The 8,202-nt window shown below is 42.6% G+C and overlaps 1 pseudogene; it reads right to left on the bottom strand.

Annotated features, from left to right (window-relative positions):
- Nucleotides 1–551: 551 nt before the first annotated feature.
- On the bottom strand, nt 552–3,964 carry LOC136528335 (mitochondrial phosphate carrier protein 3, mitochondrial-like; annotated as a pseudogene).
- Between the last annotated feature and the right edge of the window lie 4,238 nt (nt 3,965–8,202).

The following is an 8,202-nucleotide window of genomic DNA, read 5'->3' as shown; positions in this document are numbered from 1 at the left end:
CTCTGCTCCATTCTCTTTCCTACGTGGAATCTTATAGAGTGGGTTAACAACCCTATTGTGGGTGCCCTAATGTATTTGATAGGGAATGGCAATGGCGATATCAGGGATCTAGATTGGAAAATGGAGAAGGGCAGGTTAGTGACTGTCGAGTACTGCTGGCCCACCATAGCTACAACTCCTCTCTGCCCTATTCTCTTTTCTATGTGGAATCATATAGATAGCGAGAACTCTAAGATAGCGACAACTCCTCTTTGCTCTACTCTCTTTCCTACATGGAATCTTATAGAGTGGGTTAACAACCTATTGTGGGTGCCCAAGTATATTTGATGGGGAATGACAATGGCGACATCAGGGATCGAGATTGGAAAATGCAGAAGGGCAGGTTCGTGGCTGCAGTTCTGCACCATCAAGTCGTGCGAGGATGCACATCAATAGGGTGTGGCTTACTCCATCATCATCTCACTCATTTTTTTTTTGTTTGGTTTGTAGGATAGGATGGTTTGATGTACCATTACCTCATTCCTCATAGACTAATGAACAACAAAGCCAAATTGGAAAGAGAATTAAACATCTTAAATAGGTGACAGGTGACAGGTAGAAAGTGCTTACATCACCAACCACCCTTGGCATTGTTCAGGAAAGAGACCAAGTTATCAGCAGGGTGAGAAACAATGGCACAGAAAACACCAGCAATGTAGCCACCGGCAAAGCTGATACCCAATTGGAAAGGTTTGCTACACTGTGACTTTCGAACAGGAACAGCGTGCTTGTAGATAAGTTCAACAATGGTCTCAAATGAAGCAAACTTCATCATCGTATCTGAATAGAATCAGGTCAAACATAAATTAACAGCTACCAGAAGCACAAAGTATCCGGCACAAATATCAAGTTGAAGTGCAGTAATGATGTAGTCTTAAAATAGATGCTGCACTTGATCTCCTAAAATTCAAAACCAAGAAACATCAACAAAGTTTCTATGTTAACCAATAACCACAACAGAAGCACATATCTGTAGTTCTGCCATAAGTCAAGAAACAAACCACTTTAAAACGTAGAAATTTAATGTGTTGAGCATGTCTATATTATAAGGCGAGTAATTCCGCAATGTGTAATATACGGAGAGCTTTTTTCTTATATTGAAAGTGAACAAAAAGTATCCTTTCCTACTTTGTTGAAGCAGCATGTGAAGAAATCACAACTCTGACAATAACAACAACAACAACAACAAAGCCTTTAAGTCCCAAACAAGTTGGGGTAGGCTAGAGTTGAAACCCAGCAGAAGCAATCAATGTTCAGGCACGTGAATAGCTGTCTTCCAAGCACTCCTATCTAAGGCTAAGTCTTTGGGTATATTCCATCCTTTCAAGTCTCCTTTTATTGCCTCTACCCAAGTCAACTTCGGTCTTCCTCTGCCTCTCTTCACGTTACTATCCTGACTTAGGATTCCACTACGCACCGGTGCCTCTGGAGGTCTCCGTTAGACATGTCCAAACCATCTCAACCGGTGTTGGACAAGCTTCTCTTCAATTGGTGCTACCCCTAATCTATCACGTATATCATCGTTCCGAACTCGATCCCTTCTTGTATGATATAATCATTGTGGCAGGAGAATGATATAATCATTGCTCCACACACAAAAATAATGGCAATGGAAACCGTGAATCACAGCTACTTCAATTCAAGAACAATGGATATCAAACAAAGCTGAGAGGCATATATGATATATCAAAATCAGTTTAGCTCCGATTTGCTTTTATAACAGAAACAGGTTTTTTTCTCGAAAAACACAGGAGAGCTGGCTGCATTATATTAAGAAACAAAAAAATAGATTAATAAAAATGGCCAGTTTTAAACTCAACGAAATCAGAGCACTACAACTTATCAAGACGAATTTTAACTCCGTGAACATAATTTAAATCAAGGCCATTCAAAAGGGTAAGAAACCTTATATATTATAAAGAAAAAAAATACAAAATAGAGGTGAACTTTCACCCAAGTCATCAAAGAGGAATAACAAAACATGAACTATGAAGTGCAGTTGTGTTACTCGTACATCATAAAGTTCAAAATGGAAGGCACAAGACTCGTGGCCTCGTGGGACTAACATATGAGGCTAACTGAGAGAAATATGTTGGGTAGGTTTCAACAGGGTTTGATTTGGAAAAGCACAGTTTCAAGCAACCAAATGTCACCAAATCAAAGACCAATAAATTACAATAATACAACCAACATGGAGAGCCATTAATATGAAACACCACCAAAGGGCCCAAAACATACAACATGGAGAAAATATAAGCATTACATCTTAACAAAACAAATAAGCCATCCAGATCAGATTTACTTACAAGGAATCTGACGACCCCAGAGAGGGACAATTCCCTTATAAAGCCTGCAGGTTTGACAAGAAAATGTTGGAACACAAAAGAAACTAGTGCCGACAGAATAAATTAACTCGGATTAAAGAAAAACAAGGTTAGTTCCTAACCCCAGGGCACCCTCAGATTTGATGAACTTAGGGAGCCCATCACTGAGACCACGAGCGAATCCAGGTTGTGTCTGCACACGGACCTTCGGCTTCAAAGGGGCAGAGAGCCACATCAGCAATCACCTCAGCAGAAGCCGACCCAGCCAGGTATATCAGGGTCTTGTATTTCTGAGCGTACTCAGGCCCAGCAATATCTGAGTAGTATTTCTTAAAGAATTCATAGAATCCAAACTTGCAAGCTCCCTGAGCACTGTAACCAAGCAGGGTGGGCACCCACCCCCTGAAGAAGCCCCTCACTCCTTGCTCCTTGGCCAGTATTCCAAAACCAGATGTGATGCTCTTGTATTTTGCCGGATCAATCTGAAAAGTTTATCAAAATGCTAAAGTCAAAAGTTTTTTTTTTGACAGAGGTAAAAATTCTGCTTTTATAGAAAGCATATAAAAGTTTGGTACAAGCTGAAGTAAAAAACCTCATGCCCTATTAAGCTAGCTATAGTTACCAGCGGAAATATACTTATGTATCCATATAACAGCGAATGATTTATGTCAACCTAACTAGTGCACATAAATTACAGAAGCACGCATATAACAATCTGACGTAACACATTTGCTAAGAAAACTGTGCAAATTGCACTAAAACAATCCGGGAAGTAAACCCATAGGATATATTGTTATTATGAAACCAGTTGGATACTAGACACTAGAAAGGTGAAAATGCACAGAAAATTTGATCACAAACATCAACTAAACTACAGTTCTAATAGTAAATGATAGGTTACAGCATCCCTATTAGATGGCTAAAGAATAATCAAACATATATAACATACTCCATGATACACTCATTGACAACCTATCATCAGTAAATCATACGCCAAGTACACAACTACACACCACCTGCTTGGACAACACAAAGAAAGGAAGCGGCTATGAGAATGATGGTTCAACAGAAAGCGTAATCAGACAATCAGCACGACTGGATCTATCAAACCGCACCCGATTAGTAGCCCTGGCACCAGTCAATCGCCGGATCTACCTCTCCAGCCACTCACCTGCATGTTGCACTTGACGAGGTCGAGCGGCGTGACGGCTATGTGGGTGAGCCCGCAGCTGGCAATGCCTCCGGCCGTGCAGGCGGCGTAGAACGCTGGCGAATACATCTCGATCTTCTCATTGGGTGCCTGGATTGTGAACGGCAGCGGGGCACCTCCTGCTAGACTCGGGGCAGAGGCCGCCGCGGCGGGGAAGCGGGAGGCGCCTCCGAACGACCTCGCCGCCGCCGGGGAGTAGAGGAAGCTCGGTAGGAGTGACTCGCGGGAGCGGTCAGAGAGCACCATTGCCGCCGAACTTTGGAGGGTCTGCTCCGCTGGGTCAATCCTCTCGGCGGCGGTGGTGCTCTCTGCGCTCTCGCGTTCACGTGGATTTGGCGATGGGGAACGGGAGAGGAGAGGAGAGGAGAGGCCGCGACGATGCCGATGCAGTTCCCTGGGAAGTGGACCTGGAAGTAGTGCGTGCTTGCTTGACGGATCTCGCGGGACTACGCCTTGTGATTGGCTTTGCGGTTTTTCGTGCAGGTGTTTTGCTTGCAGGAGCCGGTTCCGCAAGGACCGTTCTTAAAAACAGCGGGCTAGTAGAATATTTTATTTAATAAAAAAGTTCAAAAAATGATAAACTAGTTTTTTATGAAAAACTAATATATATACACTTTCTTACGATTTATTTATCTCTATGTTTATATATTTTCTATATTGGTATATTATATTGTTTCATTTTTATCTTTTTTGAGTTCATATGATTTAGAAAGTTGACTCTATCGTTGAGGATGTCCTAAGAGCAGGAATACGTATATTTACAGCCCATCAATCAGCCCACTCATATTTTTTTAACAGTAAACCCACTTCCTTCTGTCGTAAAGTATTTTTTGTTCTTATGCACAAGCTAGCTATAAGATTACAAACGCTTTTTTCTTCCCTTCACCTCCGTATAAAACTCATCTAACTCATACTAATCATGAAACTATGGTATACTAGTTTCTATACTTGCTAATTAATATAGATATTATTTATATAAAAAAACTATACTCATAATATATAGTTTCTACAATACTCATAATATATAGTTTCTATAAATAAAATTTTCATCTAATCATCTATCTACTCTTTTCTATCATCTGCCTACCTACTACTAGAAAGCTGTGGAGCCGGCAATAGTACGGGTAATACTTCTGAGGATCAAAACGGTCGGAAAACCTCTCAACCGTTTTCTACTTCTACATTTAAATACGAAAACGAAAGCGAAAGCGGTAAAGCCGGACATGAAAATGAACACGAACTTACGGAATATCGAGAATTTCGAAAATGAACTAATTCGAGCGAAATTATGTCGAACACGGTCGGTATACGAAAAATCAACACAGAATATTGACCCTAGGACCAAGTGCATAATAATTAACAAGTCATACAACTTTTTTAAAAGTATCTCCATTCGACACCATGTAAAAAAATATGATTTTTCTAAGGCAACAAGCGCTTGTACGCGATTAATTAATATACCATTGAAACTTTATTTATTTTTTTGAACATCTTAGAGACCTCAAATGAAAAAACTAAAAACTAGAAAGTTATAGATCTCGTCGAGAGCTATAATTTTCATATAAAAATCATATTCATCTGAGATCGTATGAAAAAATACAATTTTTCTAAAGCTGGAATGCAAGTGTTAAACCGAATTTCGAATTCGGGATATTCTAAATTAAAAGTAGAAAGGTAGAAAACGGTCGGAAAAGAGTCTAAACCGTTTTTTGTTCCGGTTTTAAATTTAGTGTTCTGAATTTCAAATCAAATTCGAATTTGTCCGTACCGTTTTCTATAAGCAAGGAGTTACCGCCGAAGGGCCTCCATGAGCCCAGGCTGCCTACGAAAAGGGGGCCCAACTGATGTAGGCTGTGAATCAAGTAGACATACATTTTGTGTCCAGGAAGAGGTCCAGGTGATGTAGGTTGTGGATCAAGGATTCAAGGAGACATGTTATTATGTTTTTTTTCTATCTCGTTTTTTATACCTAGTTTCCCTTTTTTTAATAGGTAGCGTGCCCATGCGTTACTACGGGATAGCTGATATTTTATACTATAAACATACGGATCGCACGATAAGATAACAATACTATAAAAATTAAATATCAATGTTAAAGTGACATTTAATCCAAAAAATAAAGTGTGTGAAATTAACACAAGTCACGAAGAGCGCGGCGTCGCAGGCTCACAAACTCTACTTTATAGATATTTTTCATGATGCGGCTAAGATAATGTTTTATATTGGTCGGAAGAAATCTTCGATATCCATTTCTTTCGTGGCTTAATGTTGTTTAAGTATGCCACTTAGGTCCATAACTCATCGGAACAACGTTTTGGCCGACGTGGCTTAGACAGCGTGGCGTAAGCGCACGCGAACCGCGCGTTTTCTTATTAAAGAAATAGACCTTTCCTTCTCTCTCACGGCACGAACCGCACGGCATGAACCGGACGTCGCCGCAGGCAGTGCACGCCTCCATGTACCCGAGCTTCCACGAGGGCGCAGCCTCGCACCCCTCCAGGGCGCGCCCGAGCTCGCCCGCCTCATGCAGGAAGTGCACGTCCTCAGCACTGGCTGTCGAGGTACTGGCCGTTGATGAACACGCGCGGGAGCGCGGTGCCTATGAAGCCAGGCCCAAGGAGCTCCGCGAGCTCGGCCTTGAAGACAGCGTGCATGGAGACGTCGCGCTCGTCTAAGCGCACGCCGTAGCTACGCAGGATGCTGCGCACGACGCAGCAGTCCATGAACGTCTTGCGCACGCCGCGGAGGCTCATGAAGTACACCACAGCCTTCCTGAAAGCTCTAATTTGGTTTTGGTGAATTGATGAAACCCTAAGTGCTAACCTAGTTTATCAAGTGATCATGAGATAGGTAGCACATTCCAAGTGGTGAAGCAAATGAAGATCATAGCATGATAATGATGATCAAGTGCTTGGACTTGGAAAGAAGAAAGAGAAAAACAAAAAGCTCAAGGCAAAGGTATAAACCATAGGAGCTATTTTGTTTTGGTGGTCAAGACACTTAGAGAGTGTGATCACATTTATGTTTGATAGCCATACTATTAAGAGGGGTGAAACTCGTATCGAAATGCGGTTATCAAAGTACCACTAGATGCTCTAACTCATTGCATATGCATTTAGAATCTAGTGGAATGCTAACACCCTTGAAAATGTTTGTGAAAATATGCTAACACATGTGCACAAGGTGATACACTTGGTGGTTGGCATATTTGAGCAAGGGTGAAGAAGTTAAAGGTGAAAAGGAGTTGGTCTTGCTGGTCACTGAGTGATTGGACGCTGGTCTCTGAGGGACCGACGTGTCCGGTCAAGTGTGGTAGCAAAGACGCTGGCGTCGATCAAATGACCGGACGCTGGGTCTTGGACTGACTGGATGCTGAGGTCCAAGGTCCGGTCCTATTGTCGGACAGCGCTGAGGAAAGTCACTGTGTGACCGGACGCTGTCAGGGTCCGGTCAAAGAAAATTGTTTCTGAAACCTTACTGGAAATGACCGGACGCTGGAGGCTGAGCGTCCGGTTAGTTTGTGCGCTGTGTCCGGTCAACAGATGACTGTTGAAATCTGATGAACAGTATTTAAAGCAGGAGACACGTGGCGTGTATCACATGATCGGACGCTGAGGGCCAGCGTCCGGTCGATTGGACCGGAGCGTCCGGTCACCCCGCGTTGTGCCTAGTAAATGGGTACAACGGCTCTATTTCGTGGGGGCTTCTATTTAAGCCCCATGGCTTGTTGAAGCTCATACCTTTGGCAATTTTCATTGACATAGCAATCTTGTGAGCTTAGCCAAAGCCCTCCCACTCATCTCCATCATTGATTTATCATCTTTGTGAGATTGGGAGTGAATCCAAGTGCATTGCTTGAGTGATTGCATCTAGAGGCACTTGGTGTTCGTATTTCGCTGTGGATTTCGCTTGTTACTCTTGGTGGTTGCCACCACCTAGACGGCTTGGAGCAGCAAGGATCGTTGAGCGGAGGTTGGGGATTGTCTCTGGCTCCGATCATGGTGATTGTGAGGGGTTCTTGACCTTTTCCCGATGGAGAGCTAAAAGGTACTCTAGTGGATTGCTCATGGCTTGTGTGATCCTCATCTTGTGTTGGTTGTGCGGCACCCTATTGAGGGTTTGGCGTGTGAAGCCAATTAGCGCGTGAACCTCCAAGTGAGTGAATCGTCACAACGAGGACTAGCTTGCCGGCAAGCAAGTGAACCTCGGTAAAAATTATTGTGTTCATCATTGATTCCGAGATGTTTGGTCTTCATTGTTATTCATCCTTGTGATTGATTGGTTCCTTCATCTACACGGCGGTATAACCTTCTTGGTCACTCTCCTTACATTACCACAAACAAGTTGTCAAGCTCTTTAATGTGGCTAGTTGTGAGAGCTTGCTTGCTTGGTTGGTGTGGCTCTTTAGTTAGCCTTTGAGAGCACACTAACATAGGGTAGTGTCATAGCTATTGTGTGTATAGATACTATCTAAATTAGAATTGTGGTAGGTGGCTTGTGTTTTAAGTAGGCTAGCGCAACACTTGCTTCGCCTCATATTTGTCTAACCATTTTGTTAAGTGTTTTTTGTAGAAATTTTTATTAGGCTATTCACCCCCCCTCCTCTAGCTATTAGGACCTTTCAAGTGG

Source organism: Miscanthus floridulus, chromosome 19 (assembly GCF_019320115.1).
Source record: "Miscanthus floridulus cultivar M001 chromosome 19, ASM1932011v1, whole genome shotgun sequence".
NCBI classification, from domain to species: Eukaryota; Viridiplantae; Streptophyta; class Magnoliopsida; order Poales; family Poaceae; genus Miscanthus; species Miscanthus floridulus.
Note: the sequence above shows the minus strand (reverse complement) of the source record. Positions and strands in the feature narration are given on the sequence as shown.